This window comes from Tursiops truncatus, chromosome 18 (genome assembly GCF_011762595.2).
Source record: "Tursiops truncatus isolate mTurTru1 chromosome 18, mTurTru1.mat.Y, whole genome shotgun sequence".
In the NCBI taxonomy this organism is placed as follows: domain Eukaryota; kingdom Metazoa; phylum Chordata; class Mammalia; order Artiodactyla; family Delphinidae; genus Tursiops; species Tursiops truncatus.
In genome coordinates, this window is record NC_047051.1 from 12,198,836 (window position 1) to 12,212,589 (window position 13,754).

Here is a 13,754-nt window from a genome sequence, read left to right on the forward strand (position 1 = left end):
CACTGAAAGCAAGAGCCAGGGAAGTGGGAAGATTGACGTATCTGTTTGGAGTGGACAATGTGATGTGGCAGTTCTGACATTTAGGGCTAGAGAAGGGCTGGGAAAGATGCATAACGTTGAGATGATACGTCAAAGTAGAATGTCTCACAGAAAGAAAACGTAATAGGGGTTATTTTCCCGATGCCTGAATCCATCTCTGTCCTCGTGCTCCGGCTGTCACTGCCTTGGCTTCGTTCCCGTCATTTCTCATATGCACCCCTCACTGTAGCAACCTCCTGATGGCTCTTTAGTTTCCTTTTCCCTGTTTCCAGGGTTTTCTGAAATGAAGTTGATGGCATCTCTTTCCTGCGTCGAATTCTTCAATTCCGCATCACCACCGGGATGAGATGGGGGCATGTAGGCTCTTGAATGAGCCAGACCCTGCCCACTCCGCTCTAACAGCTTCTGCTTTAGTTAACCGTGCCGAGTCCCTTCTAGTTCCCTGATCGCCTTGTTCCCCCTTCCTTTACTCCCTCCCACACGCTGATCTCTCTCTCTAAACATTTCCCACTTCCCTTTACTGCTTGGCAACCTCCGAGGTGATTCTTTAGATCTAGCCTTTGGCCTCACAACCCCATCAGCCTCAGGGTAAATGTCTCTCATGATAACTGGCTTCTACTTGTCTTGTCTCCCCTCCTAGAGCACACATTTCATCCCTGTCCTCCTAGCATCTGGCTTCATCCTAGAGATTCAATAATATTTTGTTGAATGAATGAATGGATTACACCTTTTATAGGCGATCACTAGCCCTCAAGTTAATCAAATCTAAAGTGACATTGCTGGGAAGCATAAAGCTTTTCAAAGTACATTTGGATAAAATAAGTTTAAAAGGAAAAAATCGCAATTGGAGGTAAGAGTATATGGTATCCATGTATTGTACAAAGTTCACTCTCTTCATAATTCTTACATTCATTTCAGTATAAGAAACCAGATGATACAGGAAAACTGTCATTAGGGTCTTGAAACAAAAGGCATGTCTTAGATGAGAATGGGGAACACAGTGGCTGTTTTGAGAGGCACATCCAGGGCTCTGCTGTCTTTACATATTCCTCCATCTGCCTAAGAGGATTCACAAGAGAGGTCTCCTAAACACCCTTCTGAACACTTTCTTAGCACCGTACAATAGTCAGGGTCTCTTCATATGCAGCCCTCCTTTCTCCCTTCTCTCCTTCACAGGCGTCGGACCAGCATCGTGATCGGGAGGCTCTCCCTTCCTCCTCCAGTTCCTCCCCTTTTTATCTCATAGGTGGTGTGTTCCCCCAATAAATTTCTTGCACATCTACTCCTGTCTTGATGTCTGTTTTGGGGAGGCCCCAGACTCACCCAGAAGCCTAAGAGGTAGGAATAAACAGTATTTCCCAAATGTACTTGACTAGAGAAAATGTTCTTTACACAAACCTGTCAATGTTTAAAAGGACACTAATGTTTCAAGGAACACGGATCGGAAATGCTGTCCTAGGGAAAAAGGATTAATTAATGTTTACCCAAGCTGATCTACATTTTAATTTCTATGTTATTTATAATTTGATTTGTACAGCTATGTTTAAATTATCTGTTAGTAAATTTTGTATAAGTTTTTCATAGTCTTATCCAATTATTTCAGTGTTCTGAACTTAAAGAATCCTTCAGATTATATTAAGCAAGATTCCTAACTGCTTAGATGCAATTGATATTATAGCTGTTGCCCTGGTACCCAGACAGAGGAGGGGTCACCCAGGCAAGCAACAGCTGTCTTCCTTGGGTCCCCTGTGGGTAAGCTGTTAAATGCCATTAATGCAAATCACCAAGATAGTGACTGACTATATATTAAATATTGACACAAGAGGGATTTCTGGAATACTTAAAAATGTCTGAGATGTTATTAGGCTTTTAGTGATTCTATTATCACATTCAAGAGAAACTAAAGTTCTGATTACTAACGTCTGACAGTATAGAATGCTAAAAATTTATAACCCTTTGGCACTGGGTTTTTGAGAGGAATTGAGACCCCAAGGTAAATATAAGTATTATATATAGGAGAATCCTTTGGGCATTGTGTTTTGAAAATTATTCAAAGGTTCTTAAAATTATCTGTCCATTGACAAATACTGAATGAATGGATAAAGAAAATGTAGTACATACATACAATGGAATATTACTCAGCCTTAAAAAGAAAGGAAACTCTGACACATGATACAACATGGATTAACCTTGAGGATATTATGCCAAGGTTATGAAACAAGCCCATCACATGAAGACAAATACTGTATGATTCCACTTCTGTGAAGTATCTAGAGTCGTCACATTCATAGAAACAGAAAGTAGAATAGGAGTTGCCAGGGGCTTGGTAAGGGGAAATGGGGGAGTTGTTGTTCAACAGATATAGAGCTTCAGTTCTGCAAGATGAAAAGGTTCTAGAGATTGGTTGCGCAACAATATAAATATACTTAACACTACTGAACTGTACACTTAAATATGGTTAAGATGGTAAATTTTATGTTATATATATTTTTCCATAATTTAAAAAATATAATCTGAGAAGTTTCACACTGGTATTTTGAAGCATTAATATAAGAATAGTCTATCTTGTAGGAAAATACCAGCTCCTTAAGAGCAGAGATATTATTTTATTGGTTTTTGCATCCTCTACTGTTTTGCTGCTCAAAGTGTGGTCCATGGGTCAGCAACATCAGCATCATCTGGGGAGCTTGTTAGAGATGCACAAGCTTGGACCCCACAGCAGATTTACTGAATCTAAACTTGAATTTTAATAAGACGCCCAGGTGATTCACATGCACATTAAAGTTTGAAAGGCACTGCCCTACAGCACCTAACTCAGAAATATAAGAGTTTAGTGTGTTGTTTGCAGACTAGACTCTACAAGATTTGATAAATGCATTCAACTTCTTTGCTCTAAGAGTTGCTGTCAACTCTAGACCTCACAATTACATATCTGCTAGAAATAAGCAGTGAGCCAAGATTTATATACATTTAAGGTGGGATTTTAAAAAAGTAATATTCTATTTGATTCTCCATCCTGCCTCTGGAACAAACACTGAACTTGAAGACGGAGCCAACTGCCACCCTCCCACTCTCTCTCTTTTTTTTTGTTTTTTTTTGCGGTACGCGGGCCTCTCACTGTTGTGGCCTCTCCCGTTGCGGAGCACAGGCTCCGGACGCGCAGGCTTAGCGGCCATGGCTCATGGGCCCAGCCGCTCCGCGGCACGTGGGATCTTCGCGGACCGGGGCACGAACCCGTGTCCCCCGAGCTGGCAGGTGAACTCTCAACCGCTGTGCCACCAGGGAAGCCCCCCACTCTCTTTTGACCACTTAATGATGTCTATGTGGCAGTATAACTCTGAGAATGTATAGAAAGTCAGCATTTAAACTCTAGATATCATTCCTGTGCTCTGAAATGTTCATCCCACAACCATGTAGCAGAAGAAGACCATGGGTGAGGCCTTTGCTTATGGGGGGAGGCCCTCAAAGCTTTTCTCTCTCCTTCCCTTCCTCTCTCTCGTTAACTCAAGAAGCCAAGCATCCCAGATCTGGCCATATCATGGTACTATATACTCGACTGCCCCCCTACTTCAACCTAGGATGCTTAATGAGAAAGGAACTCCACAAACTGTGAAAAGCTCAAGCTCAGGATCCAGGAGCTCTCATGGCTCCTTCTCCCGGAGCAGCCCTGCGCTTGGGTCTAAGGGGGTGGGCGGATGGATAGGCCTCAGATGGAATCCTCCAGCAAGCCTTCTCCTTGAGCAACACCTCGTGGTGTGCCCGGTAACTACTATGAGCCCCAGGTGTTATAGTATTTGCAATAGTGCGAGTGGAGGATCTAGGCAAGAATGGTTTGTGTCCACAGATATGTGTGCAGTGGTTGGAGGCATCAGCAATTGGTACATTCTCTGACCGTTAAACATGCTGACCTCTCACGCAGAGCTTCTGTAGCTCTGGGCTGGAGAGACTAACCACTGCATATGTTAACGGGGTGACAGTGCCTGAGAATTCAATGCTACACTGGCTGGAAAAAGAATTACTATCTTGCATTTTTATTGTATATACACTTTTCAAATCACTTTCAACTATGCCATTTCATTTGATCCTCACAAGATTTTGCGAGCTTAAATAGGACAGGCATTATTAGCCCCATTTTACAAAAATCTAACCCAGGTCTTGGCAAGTTTAGAGTTAAGTCTGCAATGGTAGTTGACAGCAGTGGCTCAAACCCACTCACTTCACTCATTCCTTAACCACAAGCAAATAACTTAATGCCTCTGGGATGCAGTTTTCTTATCTGTAAACAGTAATGAAAATAATTGGGTCTCGCCCACAATGTAGATGATACACCTGACATCTATAGCATAGTGGCTGCCTGCACACAGTAAGAGGTGATGCCCGTTAGTTACTGTGATTCCTGCCAGAGATCCCACAGCTAATGTGCAATTACGTTAGAACTGGGACTCAAACCATCTTCTTCTGGTTCTAAGTCCAGCGGTCTTCCCATTATGCATCAATGTGAGAGATTTTAGACACAGCTCAGGCTTCATCTCCTTCAAGGTGTATTCTCTATCCCATTGCATTTCTGGCCACATGTCCCACTGCTCTTTCCTAGTTGCATTCTGTACATCACTAGCTCACCACACTGTGTATAAATCTCCTAGATTCTAAGCTCCCTCGGGACTGGGACCATGTCTCATTTGTCTTGGTATCACCAGAGCTAGATCATTGCCAGAACATAGTAAGCACAGTCAGTGTTTGTTAACTTTAACTCAAGGATGGCACCCTGATAGGAATTTTGATAGGAAGCAGTCTCCTGTACAACACTTGCCACAGAGACCACACTGTATCCCTCTGCCTGTGTTTCTTTGTTCTGTTTGACCCCCTTTTGTCTTTTTTTCCCCACTTTTGTCTTTTATCTCTTCTCAGAGATCTATTTATTAGCTATGCCTATAATTCTCCAATTCTCATGCAGTGTTTGAATAAAATCACAGTTTAGCTCCAGCTGTGTAGATTTCTGCAACCCAATATGAAGCTCCTGCCTGCTGCTGAGAAAACACACAGATGTGATTTATAATCAGATTTCAGGGGAATGTGACATGTTGTCAAGGTTTCATTTCTGGCCAAACAGGAGGGAGGAACTGAAAATTGGGCTGCCAGAAGATGAAAATGTCAGGTAGCATGAAACTCAAGACTCTAAACAATTGGAGGAGGCTATGATTGTCTTTGTTGCTGCTGTTGTTTTGGCTTTATTTGTCTAATTCAAGAAAAGTGAATTATACTTGAGCAAAACAAAGTCACTGCAGATTATACATATGAATGCATATCTATAAATATACAGAGATATACATGCATATATGGAGGTATATGTACATATGTCTTTGTTTTCTGGAATTAGAAATTTCCATCCTATATAGCAAAGCCTTGATATACAAGCCCATCTTCTTATTTAATCAGTGTTATTAATATTAATAAATTATTCAAAATGCTTACTATGAGATAATAAAAGTCATAATCATAACCCATTGTCAAGCATTAGCTATTGTATACAACGCATTGAATGATGTGACCATTAGCCATTTACTAAATGGAGCTCCATTCTAATAAATTAAACGGTTTTAAGGAGGAATTTCATAAGCTTAGGGGAGCATTTCAAGGCAACAATTCATTAACTAAACATAATCAATCTGTCTTTTCCTTCCATATTAGAAATCTTATCGCTTTGGACGATGTATTGGAAAAACATGAGAAGGAAAACATAGTAACTGCTTAACTTCCAAACTTCCAAAAGGATGTAATAAAATATTTAGTGCTACTTTAATAAGTGAAATACACGAATAAGGGCTCTTTAGATTGGTACAACTATTTTTAAGCTCTTCTATCCTTAAGAGAATAACAACCCTGCTTATTTAAAACATTACACTCCCTGTATTTCCTTGGTTTGAGAAAATATAAGCAGATTTGACTTCACATTGTTTTGGTAAGAGCATAGTCAGCTGATGAAAGGTGGGTGTTAGTCAATGACAGCCTGAGCTAACCAGGAGATGGTCAGGGTAGTTTTAAAATCAGTTGGTAACACAGTCTCATGGTAAAGTCGAGGGATGCTTTTTTTCAGACGCCTAATGTTGCAAAAAGCCACGCTATTAATTTTTATTATAGTTGTAATTTAAACTGGCTCTCCAATTTTGAAATGATTACATAAAAGCATTGATTGGTGCCTAAAACACATTTGCTCAGGGGAAGTGAGCAGTTTTTAAATAAACAGCTTACATTTCCCTCATTTAGAAAATAATGAGAGAATACAGTGTTCTACGCATTCAAAGCTTTGATGCATTTGCCTTCATGGTAATATAGTGACACTTAGTTTCTGATGATGGATTAGCTGTGCCATAAGGAAAAAAATAGTATTTTCTGTGAGTGACCTCGACGACCTCAGCTTCAGAAGAAGAAATGATGAAAGCATTAACACCCACCTTCTGCATTGAATGGCCTTGAACAGGTCCTGCTTTCACTGCCTGGTTAGAAAAACTTGGCTGAGAGCAAGAAGTGCCTGTAATCCTTTTAGTTCTCTTTTACCTACTGTTTGCCCGAGGCTAGGTTTAATTTGAGTGATGGCTCCTGCGGTCTCAGTTTATGTAACTTTGATTGAGGTTAAGGAAAGAAGGAAGAAGCATTCCACCAGGCAGGTTTAGGAGGAGATGTCTAAGCTTTAAGTCACCTGCGAGATGTTAGAACACAAAACTTCAACAGAGAGTAAGATAACTTTGAAGATCTAATTGGGTTTATACAGTGATTCATGAATCGGGGAGCATCCCATCTAGCAAGTAGAGAGATACTCCCAGGAGTCGTACAGAGTGAGAGGCTTTCAGAGGCAGAAGGAGGGTGGGGCAAGGAAGTTAGCAAAGAAAAGAGAATTATTTTAAGCCTGGACATCTTGGAGGGGAGGAAATGTAAGTGGTCTTACCTTGCAGACTACCTTGCTAGTGCTAATCAAAATTTCCGATTGACTATAAAGGTCATAATCTCGAAAGAGGCTGAAACTGCAACGAAGTCTTGGTGTGCTGTCCGTGGGAGCAAAGGATTCTGTTTGCGGCTTGTTAATTTTTCTTGTAACAGGGACTATCACGAGAGTTCTATGTTTTAGGAGTCCTGAAAGGCAGGATTCCAGGCTAATTTAGAGAAAGGAGAATGTGGAAAGAAAAAAGGGATTCCAAGAGAAAATAATCTAAGCCAAAAACTCTGATGAGAAGCCAAGGGTACAGTTCAGAAATTCTGTTTAAAGTATGAATAATAGGCTGTTTTAAGGCCCAGTCTTCAGGAAAAAACTCTCAGAGGAGCCCTGACCCAATCTTTATTTTAGACTCATCCTGTCCCTAGATCTCTGAGTTGCTGTCATTGTACATTGTAGAATATCAGGATGATATTGCTACAGAAGAAATGGTCAACGTCTCACTGAATCAACTGGGAGTTTCTCATTTCTAGGGGAGGTAAGAACATGATGAGGTGAGGAAAGGAATTTAGCCAGTGATGTGCTAAATGTTCACAACTATATATATATATATATACACACACACACATATATATATTATAAATTGTACAAATGTAAAGAATATGTAGTACACAATTTATGAATATATAATAATAGAATATATAATACTCTTCACTCTATATCCCATATAGCTAAATGATTCTTACAGAATACTTTTGTTGATTTTTGCCAAACTCTTACATCCATGGCCAATCTATAGTTGCAATTGAGAAATGGATATAGCTCTTACCTGAATGTTGGTAGATATTTTCATTTAAGTCAATGAATAAGATTACATAAAACAAGAAAGATGTATGTTGGAACTCACTTGTCAATGACTTTGAGTACTGGAAGAATAGTTCTTCAGTTTTTTATACTATTCACGATGCAATGACCAAACATATGACACATTTAAAAAGTTTAATCTGGATTATTTACATTGTCTCTATCACTTTCTTAAGTGCAAACCAGGGATTGGCCAACTTTTTCTGCTAAGGGCCAGATAGTAACTGTTTCAAGCTTTGCGGACCATATGGTCTCTATTTCAGCTATCTCTTTCTATACAATTCTGCCATTGTAGTATGAAGGCAGCCATAGACATGCTGACCTGAAACAAACAGACTACAAGATATTTCTCTAGCAAAAATGGGTTTATGCAGAATCGGCAGATAATTGCAATCTGGGGTCTGCAAGCTAGCCTAGTACAAGTCCCTGCACGGACTTACACCACATTTCAAGCACTCAATAACCACATGTGGCTAGTGGTTGCCACACTGAACAATGAAGCTGTATAATATACATAGTACGTTGCACTAAAGGAGTATTAAATAACATAATATGTGGTGAAACTCAATAAGAGGTTGCCTTTGCCACGTTTCATTCATTCATTCACTCATTTATCTGATATTGGCTGAGCACCTAGTTCACAAGCAAGTGTAGGGATAGAAGGAAAACTAATCCATGGTCCATGCTTTCAGGGAATTCAGAGTCAAGCAGAAGAGATAAGAAAATTGACAAATAAAAATAATTAGGATGGGGAAAGTTAAAAGTGCCACAAGAGAAGCACAGAGAGAGAAAATGCCATGGGGCTTCAGCAGAGGGAGAGGCTCTATCTAGCTAGAAGATCAAGGAAATTTGGGGTCATTTAAACTGAAAGAAAAAAGAAAAAAAGATGGGTAAAGAGTAGGCATTCAGAGTTATGGAGAAGGGCACTCCAGGCAGAGGAAACAGCTTGAACAAAGGCATGGAGGTGAGCCAAGCATGGAGTGTCCGTGAAAGGTTCTGTAAGCTTGGAGCTTAAGGTGAGTGAAGAGAAGGAAGGTGAAAGGCTTGAGGGGAAGGCAGTGGACAGTCATTACAGCCTATGAGCTAGGGACAGATGCCATCTTCTGAAGTTTACTCTAGCAATGCTGTACCTAATTTGAAAGAAATATTGAGAGATGGTGCTGGGACTTCTGGAATCCTTTGGGTGAGAGGTACTGAAGTCATGAACTAGAAGAAGGAAAATGAAAATAAAAAGGAGAGGACGGGGCTTCCCTGGTGGCGCAGTGGTTTAGAATCCGCCTGCCAATGTAGGGGACACGGGTTCAAGCCCTGACCCTGGAAGATCCCACATGCCATGGAGCAACTAATCCCGTGTGCCACAAGTACTAAGCCTGGGCTCTAGAGCCCACGAGCCACAACTACTGAAGCCCGCGTGCCTAGAGCCTGTGCTCTGCAACAAGAGAAGCCACCACAATGAGAAGCCCACGTGCTGCAACGAAGAGTAACCCCCGCTCACCGCAACTAGAGAAAGCCTGCGCGCAGCAACAAAGACAAAAGGAAGGACGGCGCAAGAAATACTATTAGAGGTTGAATGAATATGATTCGCAACTGCATGGAATGAGGAGAGAAAAGAGTTGGAGACGCTGGGGTGTCTAGTGTAGTATTGATGCACTAACAACAGCAAACAAAGGAAATCTGGGAGGGAAGATGATGACCCAGTTAGGGACATACTGAATTTCGTTGATAAATTTTTATTGGAGAAATAAGTAATAAAGATATTTGATCTTCTTAAGTACACACGTAGAGAGGAAATAAACTAGTGTTTAGGAAAGTTGGGACACTTTCCCCTCAGCATCTATGATTTTAGGCAAGCAGCCCCACATCTCTGTGCATCACCGCACTGACCAGTACTGATCATTTTTTGAGGTCAGATCTATATTTCTTTCTATTATCCATTAATCTTGCTTTAAGTCTTTAATAGAAATGTTGCTCCTCTGCCAAAAGGAGGAATGTATCAGGGAGGGTACATTCCCTGGGGTCCCTAGCTAGAATACATGAGAAATGCAACTGCTAACCTGAAAAAAAGAGGGAATTCAGAGTCCTTAGTCCTGCATACATTTTCAGGGTCTGGTTCCAAATGCATGTAAGTAAATTGAGGCATGCCTCCCTGGAGAAAAGAGACATTCCCATCCGCCATGTTGCATAACCTGAGGGCATCAATTCACATCACATAGTATACTATGTTGTACACCTGGGGTACAATGTGAACGGTCCTTCCTGGTCCTCTCCAACACTGAAATATTGGAGAGCTTACTGTTGTTCTCACTGGTATCACATGATTAATGGGGTTGGGCGGGAGTAGAAAGGAATCATGTTACCCTTTGTTCTCCATTTTAGGCAAGACTAGGAACCTAGGTTTTTAGGTCCTTAAAGATTGCAGGGTACTTATCAAAGAAGTAAAAGTAATATCAGTGCTACAGATACATTCCAACATTATTTTCAAAACAGATATTGCTATTATAATATACTGATATTAATACTAACCAGGGATCCAAGGATTTCTGGACAAATTCTCTTATCAATAGAGTTGCCATTGCTGTAATGTTCTATGGGGTAAGCACATTCTGCATCTGCCTGTCTCCTCCACAAAAAGGCTTATATATCTAGAGAAGGTGAGGTCTTCTGTAAGGGAAGAGGAAGGTTATAAATCTTCATTACTCAATGTAGGACGAGTAATTTTAGATCCCAAGATAACGCAACAAAAGAGTGATGATAGTGTCTGTTATCTTAGGCTGTTGATGTGTGAATATTATTGACCATAAATTTAATCCTGACATCTTTGGACTGTAGCAGAATTCTAGGACTTCATTTCTTAATGTCTTCATTACAGCTGTAAATCTCAAAATTAATACAATCCTTACAAGGAACGCATCAGCAGCTGGGGTAATGAAATGCTACTTGCCTTCTGCTAGGTAGACTTAAATTAAGCAAAATGTGTGCTCTTCATTACATAATAATTCTTTACAGGCAAATGTTCCACAGTAAAAATCTGCAACTTATCAGGGAGCGTTCCATCCCTGGGGTCCCTGGGCATGTGCATGGAGATGCTCAAGCTCAAATGCAAAAGATAAATGGGACCTGATATTTTTGGGTTCCTGGAGCCCTACTAATTAGATGATTGGGCACAAAGGTGGGTTTTTTCTTCTCAGATTGGAAATGCATTTGCCATGGAAAATCAATTAAATAATCAACAAATATTTATTGAAGAGAAACCATCATCCTTGTTGTCATCAACTACAACAAACATTTCTTTGTGTGGGTAACACACACATTACCTATACAAGGGGTGAAAAAGCCGTAAGACATGGATTAGGCAACAGAGGATCAAACATCTCTAGTAGGGGAAACTAGATTTTAAGATGTAAACAGAAAGTATATGGTAAGAGACATAGATAGACACAGCCACTTTAGTGAGCATTATTCTAGATTCTATGAGACACTTAATAAGAAGTGTAAGAACTAATTTCTGTGCTGAGGGGAACCACAGTTTAATTGGGGAATGGGGTAAATATAAAACAGTACGAGAACAAGAGGATATTACACTATAAAGAGCTAAGTAGTAAGATGCAGAATGAGGACCTGTGAAGATTGGAAGGAGAGAAAGAGAGCAAGCAATATGGCATCATTAGTCAGGGATGTCTCCCTAGAGTGGAGGGGGCTTTATGAGTCCTTTAAAGTCAGGGAGACTTTGAAGACGTGAAGGGGAGAAGGTAGGGTTAATGGTTTCAAGTGAAAATCTCCTCAGTTTTGCAGACGAACTTTGAAATGTTGGTCTGCAAAGTATTTATTCAACATTTATTCAGTGTCCTGATGGGGGGATCAGACTATTCTGAATGGGAAGTGAGGAACAGGGCATTGTGCCTACAACTTTAGGGTCCACTGGCGGGCATGCTCTTGTGTTTGGGAACCAGTTTTTTGTTCATTCAGTAAACATTGACCAAGGGCCTCTCATGTGCTAATATTGTGCTGGGTGCTAGGATACACAGGCAGGACAAGATACATATGCATCAAAAATATGGCAGAATGAACAGGTTTAATTACAATCCAACGTGATTGGATAAATGCAGGGATTTAGAGGAACACAGAGGAGAATCCCCAAAGTCAGGCTTGGGAAATCGGGAAGAGTTGAGATGTGAAGGATGAATAGGGGTCAGTCAGGCAAGGGACTTGGGACTGGAGAAGGCATATCCAGGTGGCAGGAATGATGTGGGTAGCAAGCCTACCTGGCTGGGTTTGAGAACCCAAAGTTGTTCTGTTCGGCTGGAGTGGAGAAGCAAGGGTTGAGGTTGGTGATATCGGCAGATGTCAAATGGTAAAATATTTCTAAACTGTGTTAAGGAATTTGGACTTTATCCTGAGGACACTGGAGAGTCAGTGAATCATTGTAAACGGGGGATCAACATGATAGCATCTGTTCAGAAACCTCATCCAGGCTGCAGTAATGGAGAATGGATTGGATGGTCCAGGTTCAAAGCTGATGCTACTTACCATGGCATGTTCATACCCACCCAAAATAAGAAGGGGAAAAGGAGGTGGTCCTGTCTCCTCCATCCATGCTTATTTGTCTACCTCTTGACTCAAGATCGCATAGTTTATTCCTAGGACCATGGAATTCTGATCCTTAGTATCTACAGGAAGGTTTTTCTGATTCTATCTGGATCCACCCCAGCAACAGGTAATGGCTGCTCGAATTTCTGTCTGCTCACCCTGAGAGCACACGTAACAATCACAGGATTCAGCCCGATCATGTTGTGGAGAAGAAAACACCAGAGAATTGCAGTAGCTCAATTTAAAGCCTGCTGAAAGCTTTAGTAAAGGCTTCTATGACTGTTCAGAGAAATTGCATGAGGTAAGAAAGCCATCACCACAGCCACAGAAGAAGAGCTGGTATTTCAACAAAATTAAAATGTTCTCTCAGGAAAGGCTCCATCATGCCCTTGAATAACTTTTGACATCTTGAGGTAAAGGGAAGGGACATGTGTGATAAGAAAGAAACTATGTTCCGGTTATACACAGCATTCGGCTTATGTTCCAAGAGCTCCAGATCTGTTTTTTCTTTTCTTTTTTCATCTCAGGTGGTATAAGAGCAAAACTGAGCTTATTTCACAAGCTGTACTTCTAGTAAAATTTTAAAGTACTTAAAAGGTTATCTTGAAAATGAGATAATAAAACGGGACATCTGTGCATTCTTCTTATTCTAGGATTCTGAAATAGTAAGCAGCCCAGAAGCATTCCAGGTTAGCAGAATCTGTGTGTGATTGCAGTTGTTAATATGCACAATTAAATGCTGATTCCAATCATCAGGCTGCCAGACATAAATACTGCTTGGGGAGGGTTGTCTTATAAGATGACAAGACTAATAGTGCAAACGTTGCAACACCATTCAAAGGAGGAAGGAAGGCATTCTGGAATTTTACTAAAAATAGGATGCTTGTAACTGAGAAAGGAAATTAGAAGTGCATGCTCTATCCGTGGAAGTTGACCATACATTCCATTCCAAATAGCAGCACTCACTTCCAAACCGCTCTTTGAGCTAAAAGGAGCTTCAAAGGAGGAAGAATAAGAGATTGCTAGATCTTTTGTTTGGACAATAGATCCTTTCTTCCTTCCCTTCATGCAACTGTACAGCTTTAACTGAATAAATAAGAATCTAGTGGAACAAATACATATGAATAAGAGGGTCTAAGCATAAGAAACAATGGTTGCATTTCTGCAATATTTAATGTGTTTTCTAAAACCAACACACATACTTAATTTTGCTCCATGAACAGATTTTTTTGAGTTGCATGTGGGGAATTATATTATTGTTTTGATCCATTACTTTTAGGTTCTTATCCCAATTGCATGAAACTACTTAAACAGAAGGAAACATGATCTTGGAAAG

General features: G+C 40.5%; 1 protein-coding gene across 1 annotated transcript in view; it reads right to left on the reverse strand.

Moving 5' to 3' along the window:
- Positions 1 to 13,754, reverse strand: part of SPART (spartin) — a 373,903-nt gene that overhangs the window by 100,349 nt on the left and 259,800 nt on the right. The window lies entirely within an intron of this gene.